A 12,277-nucleotide genomic window follows, 5' to 3' on the forward strand; every position below is an offset into this window, starting at 1 on the left:
TTTTCACCAAGCGCAAGAAAATCCATACAATACAGCTCCGAATCAAGGACTCAGTAATACCTGTCACATCCGAATTTAAATATTTGGGCGTTGTGTTTGATTCAAGACTTAATTACAAAAGACACGTCGAATACATACATAAAAAATGTCTAAAAAGAATTAATATATTGCGTTTGCTCAGTGGTACAACATGTGGCTGTGCAAAGGCACCCCTTTAACACTATATAGGGCACTCATCAGATCAATTTTGATGTATGGCATTGAAGCATACCATTTTACTTCGCCATATATTTTACAGAAGTTGCAAAAAATACAAAATACGTGTCTACGTATTTGCGGTGGCTCTATGAAGAGCACTCCAATAATATCACTTCAAGAGTCTTGTAACGAAATGCCGCTCCATATACAACATCTTAACTGTTGCCTTGCATACAAATGCTTGCTCCTTTCTCACAAGGATCATCCTAATAAATCACTCATTGAGCAGTCTTGGCATGAGTACTATCCAGACTCTGATTCTTTTGTAACCTTTAATATGCTCTCGACCTCTCGAATTTTTTCTAACATAGTTGTCAACAACACTAAATTTTTTCCCATTCCACCCTGGAATATGCCTCCGCCTGAAGTGGATACAGTTTTATCAACTATGTATGTTACATACAACAATCCTACTGTTTTTGTGTTACAATGTTTGGAGTATATTGAAATGGAATATCCAGGTTACCTGGAGATCTATACTGACGGTTCAAAATCTGAAACTCGCTGTGGTTCTGCCTTTTTTATTCCAGAATACGAAATTTCGAATAAATTCCGCCTCGATCCATTATCTACTTCCTACTGTACGGAATTATATGCCATATATCGAAGTTTGATATGGATATCGCAAAATAGGCCTTCAAAAGTATTAATATTGTGCGATTGTCTTTCTGCCTTGGAAAGCATTCAGGATATTTGGAATGTTAAACATTTTTTATCAACAAAAATACAACTACTTTATACTATTATTTGTCACACGACCGATATCAAGTTTCTGTGGATACCAGCACATATTGGTATTAGCGGTAATGAGGCAGTGGATCGACTGGCGAAAGACGGAGCAAATAAAATTGTCATTAATGCTGTTCTTCAACGGTCATTAAAAGAAGCTAAGACATTGTGCAAGCAAGCATGTCTTGCGAAATGGAATTTAACATATCAAGCAAACGATACTGCAAACCATTACAAAAACTTTCGACCTCAAATAGCCCAAAATAATGTTTATTTCAAATTTTCCCGCCAAGAAGAAATAATATTTTTTCGTCTTCAAACTGGACATATCAGACTTAACTATCATTTATTTAAAATAGGGCTACATCCCACAGGGCAATGTAGTCGATGTGACACAAATGAAACTGTTTCCCATTTTATTTTATATTGTCCCAAGTATAATAATTTACGATGCGAATTAAGACGTGAAGCAGCAAAAATGAATGTACCCTGGGAAATTATTTGTATTTTCAATGTTCCTAATTTGATTCCAATAATTATTAAATTTGCTATATCCACCAAACGAGAGTTGTAAACATGTTTTTATTGTATCATTCTGACTACTCCTTTTGAAAATTGGCGTAAAAGACCGAGTTGTCAAAGACGCCATTAAACCCTTTACCTTACCTTAATCTATTGCGCTAGGAGTTGTTTATCGTTTTTAATATTGGGTTTACTATTTGCGGTCAGGATAAACGATTCGGATTGAAATTATTAATTGGGTTTAAAATCGAGGGTTTATACTGGAGTTGTAATATAATGCAGGGATTCAAGTTAGGGTTGTATTAGAGTCCAAATAAAATGATAACTGCTGTTCTTTGTATTTAGTCACATAAAGTAAGTTGTATTTACTTTGGATTATAATTTGTTGAATTGAGTTGCCTGGAGATCCTAAACATTCGGTATGTAAATGTTGTTTTATCTTGTATCATTTATTCTGTATTTTAGTATTGTGAATGCTATTTTATCCTATGTGATTTAATCTGTACATAATTGTGATATTTGGTTATCTGCTAATTGCTGTAAATTGTTATTGCTTGTAAAATGGTAATGCTGTTATATTTGATTAATTGTGCCATATAAGCTATTTAGTTTTATCTATTATTTTGGCAGAAAACCGTTCCTTTACGTTCCCTATACGTTCCTTATACCCTGTATCAAGATTTACGTTATGTTCCTTAACAACGTTCCGTTTCCGGTACCCGGCAAGTTCTATTTTCCTGATTCATGTTCGAGATTTGATTTGAAGTGTCTGTTAATTGTTATTCAAGGTATTCACCGATTTCAAGTTAATTATATTTGGGCAGCACTTGAAAGGCACAGAAGAATCTGGGGGCACTTTAACCGCTGTTTACAGACTTTAATTGCTTGAAAGCACGGACTAGTTGTAACAATTATCAGATATAGGTTTTGGGTCAGGACTGGGGTATTGGGACGCGTTTTTGTAGTCTCCAATCTCTTAATGTGCGTGCGGGGTAACCAGGCTACATAGAATCGAGCGCAACAAGTATGGTACGCTGACAAAGTAGTAGGCTACTGAAAACTCGTCGGCGTCATTTTGCATTAGGTTAAAAGCATTTATAGCATTCTGTGTATATAAGTATACAGCAGTGGTCTTCAAAATTTTCAAGACGCAACCCCATTACAAAAAAAATGATCACGTATGATGAGCACTCGCGACCCCAAAGTATAATGTATATGTACACTACAGATAAGAAAAAAATATTTATTGAACTTGGAAAGTTATTAAAACTAGATAACGATTGGAGTCGCCGATTTATCGATCGTTCGCAGCGACGAAAGTTAGGGAACCCTCAAAACAGAAACTGTGGTTTCGATTACTCCGCTCTGACTCAATAGCGACACCGCGTGTCCCATCACTAATTAATCAATAACTCGCTAATTATACGACATAATTCATCCAAAATCAATAGGCTTCTGGTCCGAGATATGATGAATGCACATGCAAAATTTGGAGCAGATTCAACCTCGCCTTCTTGAGATATCGCGTTCATTTAGCAGACAAACAAACAGACATACGGACAAATACCTATCATCATACTTACTAATCTTAAGATCGATAAGTAACAAACAGACAAATACCTATCAACATACTTACCGATCGAGATCGATAAGTAACAACCAAAAACTAATCACACATTTATTTAGTATAAAGAATGCGATTGCTTCTCTCGCCAAGCTTTCGAAATCATGGCTTAATGTTGCTTAAAACAGTACGACATTGAAAATATATTGAATACAAAAATATACAAAATTGAGCAGTGTAAGGTGAGGACAATACTACTGGGTTGTAAAAAGGAAAACATTACTAGTAGTATGAAGTAGTTAAACGATCACATCATATTTTAATGATGGCACGGAAAAAATCACGCGATATTAGAAAATTTTGCGAGAGGTGGAGTGAGGCTACAGCAAACCGTGATCTATACATGTGTTAAATTGGCTATGATAGACAAAATTTTTAGCTGACAGTGGTACTATAAAACAACCAATAAGAAAAAAATTTTTAATAAAAAAGGTAAAAGGAAGACTCGACCCTGACGAGTCAGGTTATTTTGTGGCGCGTTTGAAATGAGAAGATTTTCTGTCAGTTCGCTATCAGGTTTTGACTGCGGTTCCAGTGGAGAAGGGTACAATTTGACAGCATGGGGCGTCTCGAATTCACAAAAAGGAGGGAAAGCCGGTTTCATGCGGTCGGTTGATACGTCATGAGGAATTACCTTAAATTCGACTGTGACTTACTTATTGGACATAACCATATGAGGTCAGCTGTATTGCCCTCGTTGTAGAATCAACACGAATGTTGATTACAAAGTTCAACAGAGATATGAATCTGGTTAGGAGGCTGCTCTCGAGTCGGTACACTATGTAGTTTGTTAATAAAAATCTGCGCATCCCGAAGACATAATGATAGGGTTCGATTGTACCTTGATTTGAACGAGTGCAAACTTATCGGGACGACGAAGATGTGCTCCGTACATAATTTCTGTCAAAACAAGGCTGAATCTTCTTTTGATGACGCTCCCGATAGCAATAGCAATGCAAATCCTAAATTATCATATCATTCTATAGGATTTTCCATAGCGCGAAGGGCATTTTCCAATATGCGACTTGCGCGTTCCACCAAATATTCACATGCAAAGAGTGAGGAAGAGTTGTAGCCAGTGGTGTGATTCAGCTGGTTCGCACCGGTTCTATAGAGCCGTCTCACGGAATTTTATGAGATCAGCGAACCGGTTAGCAATACTGGTCACTGTCAATAACTTCTTGTAACAGAACCGACTGAAAAATATGACTTTTGTGATGAGACCGGCTGACAAAAAATTTGAATTCTACTACTGGTTGTAGCCTATAGAAAATACATTAAATCTGCCCAGAGCTTGCATTTGAATTATTATCCACAATCTGTGATAATCCTTTTTGGTGCTCCAAAACGTGATACCCAACCAAATACAAATCCTATGGCGACACGTTTAGCTGAAATATCAGACAATTGGATGTATTCTAGACATCGTGAGAAACGGCATACACACATGTAGTTGTAACCTCTGCTTAAACCAAGGGGGCCAATATATCACCGTTGACAGTGTTGAGTTTATCGCATGGGACATTGATATTTGGCACATTCACGAACCCTTTGTTTGATGTTTCTAGCTATCCACACACGGTCACACGTAGCGTGATAAAATCAGATCAGGCACCATGCAGGATGAGCTCCGCTAAACTATGGATGTTATTAAATATTTTCTTGAGTTAGAATTAGGGTACAAATGTCCTTGGTTTATTAGCTGCTGATGTATCGAATACCAAAGTTCCGCTTAGTTCTGCAAGGGGAACATCTACTAATGCGAGAGAAGGAATTTCAGGATCCCTTTTGTACTCGATCAGTTTTTGAACGTTTTGTTGAGCAAATGAAGTTCATGCAAGGAAATTGACTGCGGGGGCTGCAAAATGCTATTGACGTTGATGTTGTGATGAAATGAATTAATTAATTTAAATGCGAGATAATGTGTCTGCGAAAGTATAAAGTGAGCCTTCGAAATGTCTGACGTCATCAGCACATTCGGAAATCAACTCCAAAGGCCGTGCCTGTCTAGAAGCAAAGCTTCTACTAGGACTTTTCATGGCTTAACAAGAGCATTATCTGTCAGAAATTGAAATTTTCAGCCTTCTAGCTGCGTGCTAAAATGGCATAGAGCAGTGGTCGGCAAGCTACGGACCGTGGAGTAATATAATCTGGCTCGCGATGCTTCACTGAATTGTAGTAACAAAACAACTCTCTATATTCTTTACCTAACAAAATTTATTGTGAGACACGTGTAGACTAAATTATATTATAATCTAACAAGTATAAAATTTAGAATTACTCGTTTGATGAGCCTATAAACAATGCTTTGCCACTTTCAAAGCAGAGTAATAAACCTTTAAAAAAACGTGTACAGGCAGATTCACTAATCGGGACAATATCAGTCCGACAAATAGATTTGATTACTTTTCTTATTCTATATCAGTGATACTTCTGTTGCTGCATTAGCGCTGATAGAGATTGTACATTGGGTTTATATTTTATAACTTCCAGAGAAATACACGAACTGCCGGTGTCATCTTTCACGCTACTCCTATTACGAGACTCAATGAAGTTCATAACTGAGAATCAAGATTCACAAGCATATGTAGATGAAACATGGAGAGTAAAGCAGTTGCAAAGTTTTTAAGACACGAAAAATTGTCGGAAATGGCATCCCACTCACGCAACAGTTCGTTTTCTGCACTTCTCTCTTGTATTCCCTTCCTTAATCGCTTATATTTCTTCCGAAATCAATTTATAACAGTAAGTTTGCAAGTAACCATCATGAGCTTTACAACTTCATAAATCAAGCAAAAATGAAGAAAATCTATGTATCAAACTATGTGAATGTGTCAAAATGAATGCAGCGCTCTATTCGAAAGCTCACTCATTTGTTACTTCATAATATATTTCTTTGTAGCCATACGTCATGAAAAGACAAAAAAAGTTTAAATAAAGAACGGATTGTTAACACATCGAAAATGAATAAACGAAACTTTTAATCTGAAAGAGAATGATCTCGTTTCCGAGGCCTCGCTCGCGTGCCGAATAAATGAGCTCGCGTGCCAAGTTTGGCACGCGTGCCAGCAGGGGTTGCTCACCCCTGACCTATAACTTAATTATATTCAGACAAAAGGCAAAAAAAACGCAGATAAATTGATGCTAGATACAAAGGTTTCAATGGAGCCAAAAATATCAAATGGAATTTTTTGAGATGCAATGCAATGAGGAAATAAATCTATATTCTATTCGAGAAATGTATCATTGCGTTATTTTTATTATAAAAAGTATCATTCGTTCGATTTTCAACTTTCTGAAAGTATATGCGGCCCGCCAATGACTTGCAACCCTTAATTTTGGCACGCGAGCGACAAAAGGTTGCCGACCCCTGGCCTGAAGTAATCTGCTAAGAGCTCACGATCAGTGATGTGGAAAAAATGCCAGAGGTAACCATTCGCCGCCAACACAATATTAAAAGACGGCCATTGTCACGTTGCTGCCGTTATTGACTATTTAGTGAGCCTCGCGATATGGTTTGTATGGACAACCATTTTTTCAGATGCTAGTTCTGATTTAATCCTCTCGAATCGCAGCTGTGTTTTAGTCGTTCATCCGAGTGATTGTCGCTTATTCTCTGTAAAGCTAGATCATGCTGTGGTTTTAAAATAACCGAGCAATACTTTACAAATCGATGGCAGTACCAGACCTAGAAAATTTATAAGCTGTTTTGCGGTGTTTCGTAAAGGGAACTCGTTGATTGTTTTAACCTTTGAAAATAGTGGATAGATACCATTCGTTGTCAAGCGATGGCCTAAATTAAACAATGTATCCTTCTTTAGTCGAACTCGCATTCATCAACATTCACAACAAGTCCATGTTTTCGAAGGCGTGAGAAAAGTTGTCTCATTGCTCGGGTTGTCTAGGAATACGAATATATTTTTTAAACCGAAAGTTACTTCAGATAGAACAAGAGAGCTACGCACAAATATATGGACACGTTAGACCAGAGCGAATCAGTCCTTACCGGTACCTTTGACGCTACCGGTACCCTAAAAAAGTTCTGAATTTCCAGTAGCAAGAATTTTGCAGAATCAAAACGTACAGCCAGTCATGACACTGACTAAAATCCGTGTTCCCATGGATAAAAAATAATACAGCAAAATTTTAGACGAAATATCAAATTTCATAGAATTCACGCAAAATTTTGAAATAAATAAAAGTAATAGCCTTCTAGCGAAAAAATTAATCTTTAACCACTGAAAATTTCAAAGCAATTGGTCCAGTATTCGAAGAGAAAAGCGACTTTTTAAAAACGTGTCAAAGAACAAGAACAACAACAACATAATATTGAAACGATCGTTATGTCCACTACGTGTCCAAAAAGAGAAAATAAAGAGCCGTTGTACGGACCAAATGGTAGGATTACTAGTTCAAACTATCTTTCAAGGCAGGTGAACGTAGCGTTCTTTTAAAAAAAAATCAGCTTCTAATGTTGGTTGAGGAACACGTGCTATTTGAAAATTACAGAAAAATTCGATATTGTTATCTAATACAAGATTTAGAGCTTGTTGGCCATACCACAGTATTGGTCTACCCAGGGGCGGATTATGCCCTTTTGGTGCCTTATGCACTGAAGACTTTGGTAAACAACGAGAGTTTACCGTTCTAATCAAACCATTATTATGTTGCATTGGTGGCGTTCTTTTAGGGAAGATATATAAAACCTTCAGTTATTTAAAAATTAATTGCCTAAAATTACCGTTGTATTTTCCGCTACTCGCGTTTAATGTCGCTTCAAATTATATTCTTTCGTAACAGATATTACATGACAAGGTAATACGTTTCCGCCGTGTTTTCCTTATGCCACTTTTCTTGCGGCAATCATTTTATTACGAATTGACCGTCTAAGTTGATATTTCGGGACCTTTCTGAAAAAATTGGATTGCGCGGCGTTAAGTTGGCTCTGCGTTTCGTCACTACTGTCACATGGCCCACGCTTGAAAACAGAGAGTGTTTTTACTAAAATAAGGCACAAAACGTTAGAAAAAAGGGTTTGAATCTCGGGATTCCAACCCCAGGTGGAATATCTGAAAAAACTCAAAAACGCTCTGCTATTAGATACAAATATACGCTAAAATTGTTCTGTGGACACACGGAATGTATCAGCATGACAAGGTTTGGACCAACCTGGTCTACCTTATGAAAAAACTCCCGACTTCGCTGACCACTAGATCGTTGAAATGCGATCGTGGAACCGCCACATAGTGCAAATAGTTCATTGGCCCGATTGCTGAAGAGAATATAAATGTATTTAAAACAAAAATGCAGCAACAAGGAGAACTAGAATATCGGTTAGAAACCGAAGACTTATCGATCGAAGGTTAGGGGATCCCCTAAAACAGTGGTCTTACTCCATAGTGACACCGTGTGTCCCATTACTAAATAATTAATAACTCGCTAATTATAAGACATAATCCATCCGAGCTATAATGAATGCACATGCAAAATTTGGAGCAGATTCAACCTCGCTTTCGTGAGATATCGCGTGCATCTAACACACAGACAGACATACAAATACCTATCAACATACTTAAGTAAGTAATAATAGTACATAAGTAATAATAGAAAAAAAAAGTTACAAAACGACTCATAGGCCCATTTCGTGTCCAATAAATAGGTTTCAGTGTTTATTTTTGATAAAGAAAGATAATATGATACTTGAAGACGAAAAATAAGCGAACATTCGGGAGTTTGAGTCGTATGGTGAACTCGGAATATTTTAATAAACTATATAAAATTTTGCTATAAAATTTCTGTGGTGCCCTCTTTGCTTGGTGCCCTAAGCACATGCTTATATTGTTTAATGGTTAATCGGACGCTGGGTCTACCGTTGGCGGCATCATCTTACAGTCTGGTTAGGGACGGTTGTAACGTTTCAAATGTGGAGGGATCAAGGAAACTGTTGCTGCTGTATCCAACAGAATCTGCATTTTTCGATGTGATTAAAACAATATAAATTACTTCGACACTTTGCCTTTTAATTTGAAAACAAAATATGTCGATGTGATTGAACTTTTCTCATTCTGTCATAAACAACATGGGGAATCATAAAATGCAGACAAATGGCAAACAGACATAAGACAAAATGACGCGTCAGAAAGACGTATTTTTTTTATTCTTAACTTGGTTATGCGTGCACTTACCTCAGAGTGCTTTTTAACAAAAAGTAGCTTATTAAAAATACTATATGTGATGTGGTACACTCCTCATATTGAAAACTTGCGGTCTTCACATGAAATATATATTTTCGTGTTTCCCAATTTTTTCGAAATATAGAGACGATAAAATAAATCGAGTAATAAACTTGAGAGTAATAAAAGGAACACCATGATGGCATTCCAAATAGCGTTAAAATTAATAAACCATGTTGAGTAGTTATCTCATTCAAATGATTGATAGAATTCATATGTCAAGTGTGGTACATCACTGAAGTTGAAATATGAGAAGTTGCTTGTCTGACAAATTACTTTCGCATGAATTCCTTCTCATTGGCGATGCTTATTATTGAGAGGAGAGGACAAGCGGAAAAGAGTTGATCTGGATCAGCAAGAATCATGGAATTGTGAATGGCGGTACTGATTATAGCGGGAATTTTTTTTTTGAAAGCTTGAAACATACCAATATTATGTGTATAGCTGAGTTCGGGAGTTCCTGTTTCTCAATGTTAAAATTATTGAATAAATTCGCTCTAAATATTTTGTCGATTTATGGTCGATTTTGTTAACTTGCTTTTCATCAATATTGCTCAGGTGAGTATATTTTAGTATCTACCATCTAGAATTAATAAATGTTAGTAGATTGATTAGCTTAAGAGTCAGCTTGGAGCAAACTACAGCCCTCGGGACGTATGCGCCCGCCAAACAATTTCCTGCAGCCCAAATGCTCTTGGAGAGAGTTGAGAAAAATTCGTAAGACTATGCACAAAATTTAGATTCATCTTAAAGCTTTTTTTAGGAATGATTTACTTATTGTACCATGTTCAATACAAAGCTAATGCTCAGTTCCCTAATACATAAATAATAAGCTGCAATTTGAATATTATCGTGCGATTTCTCAAGTGGTAAATTCCCTTTATTGTAACCACGTATACTTTCGCCTCAGAATTATTACCTTTCTTATCATGAACTAACGTTACGCATACTATAGTATGCCAAAGAAAATTGACGATAACATTTTCAATGTCTTTGAGCAACGATACGTGGCAAACAAATTTGCTACATATGGGATATTTCTAGTCCGAAAAATTGACCTTCACTCGGATGATTTCGCCTAACCGTTTACCCCATGCATGCTAAGCTCAGAAACAGTTGCATTTAATAAATTGACTTGGTTAATATTTTGCAAACTAGACATGTTCTCCGTTCGTCCATTTTTAGAGAAAAGTGTTTCCGTTTTGTGCATGAGACAATAAATGATGAATTGATGACGAATAAGGTATTGACAAAAATCCTACAGCATATATTATATAACTGCCTCTTGAGCAATGTATTTATTGTCTACTCTCTACGACATATGAGCTAAAATGTTTGCGAAAACTCAGTCATTTACAAATTATTACATAATTAATGTTTTTTAATGACAGTGGTAGATTCCAAACCTTTAATCAATACAGAATCGAAACATGATCTTTCATACAGCTTTTACTGCGTTCATAAATGTATTATATTTATGTATATATATGTATTATGTATTCGCCATATATAAATCAAGATTTGTTATTTCTACGTTGCGCAGGAATTCAGTGCTAAAAAATCAATAAAGTTAGTTTTTTTCTGGATGACCGATTATAACAATTCTGGTTTTGATATTAATCTAAAATAAAGCTTGTAAACATTTGCAAGTCAATGTGTAATCAAGTCAAAATAGTCTGTAGTTTTTTTTTTCATTTGTCATTTGTCATTTTACTTCAGTTATCATGTGACCTTCTTCTATAAGTATTTCCGAATTTCGACATAATCTTGTCAGACTCACGTCGAATTGGAGAAGTTTCTGGTCACAAAAAATTAAACGAGAAGCCCTCAGGACTTCCCCTGTGAATTATCCATAAATATACCGATTTTGTCATACAGTTTTCTAACGCTCATGCTATCTTATAAATACAAGGCTGCCTGTAGCTATTCTCGCCCTTATGACATTGTGACGTTCTCAGGGCTTTTGCTTTGGAGAAATAAAGACAATTTGCCGTTTATGCAGTCCTTTGTATAATTCTAATGAAATAGTTTGCCAGAGTGATAGGAGAAATATTATTTCATTGTGCTTTTGAAAGAAGTTTATCCTTTGTCGTTAGTAATTTTTATGTTTTTCAATAATTCATTTCATTCTTTACAATATAAGTGTTAGTGGAAAGAAAGTTACATTCGTAAGAATAAGTAGAATTAAAGTTTATTCTGAGTCATAACAATGTTGATTATGCGTGAAATATTCAAGTCAACAAATGTAAAGATTATTGAGGCGTTTCGAAAGTCACTGTCTAAGGTGTTGAGTACTTTCGTTCTCTCCATATTGTCGATTTTTAATTTATTATTCAGCAATGTTACTCTGGTCAACCTATCTCAGTATCATCCGGTTAAAATGCAAGCTACTATGTGTTGTTAACTTGCATTCATACGTTGTGCTTTAGAATTTTGCAATTTACAAAATTTAGCAGGAATTGGCGAATTGTTGCATTGTATGCAATGTTTCAGTTGTATAGAATAGTTACTGCTGTGGTGAACACCCTGTATTGTGACCATTGTTGCAACTTTCATATTTAATTAATTTTCTGATGGTAATCAAATGACCATACTTTGAAAAACGTTGAAAGTTGTGAGAAGTAATTCATAGCGATTACTCAGAAAATTTATTGTTACATACTATGACAAAACGTACGCACCGTGTGTCTCGCCTGACTTTTCTTTTCTCGTGATCGATGAGTCATAGTCTGAGATTAGTAATACAGGAACCTTGGTTAGTTTCAATTACACGCAACGTCAGACAAATTAGCATACCCAAAAAATCCCCCTGATATATTCAAAATTTTTTTTGAGGATCCATCTGAAAATTTTCGCAAACAAGTACAGCAAATGCCTGAAGAGACTTCAATGTGTTAAATGGACGATTTGA

The sequence above is a fragment of the Styela clava genome, chromosome 10 (assembly GCF_964204865.1).
Source record: "Styela clava chromosome 10, kaStyClav1.hap1.2, whole genome shotgun sequence".
Taxonomy (NCBI): Eukaryota; Metazoa; Chordata; class Ascidiacea; order Stolidobranchia; family Styelidae; genus Styela; species Styela clava.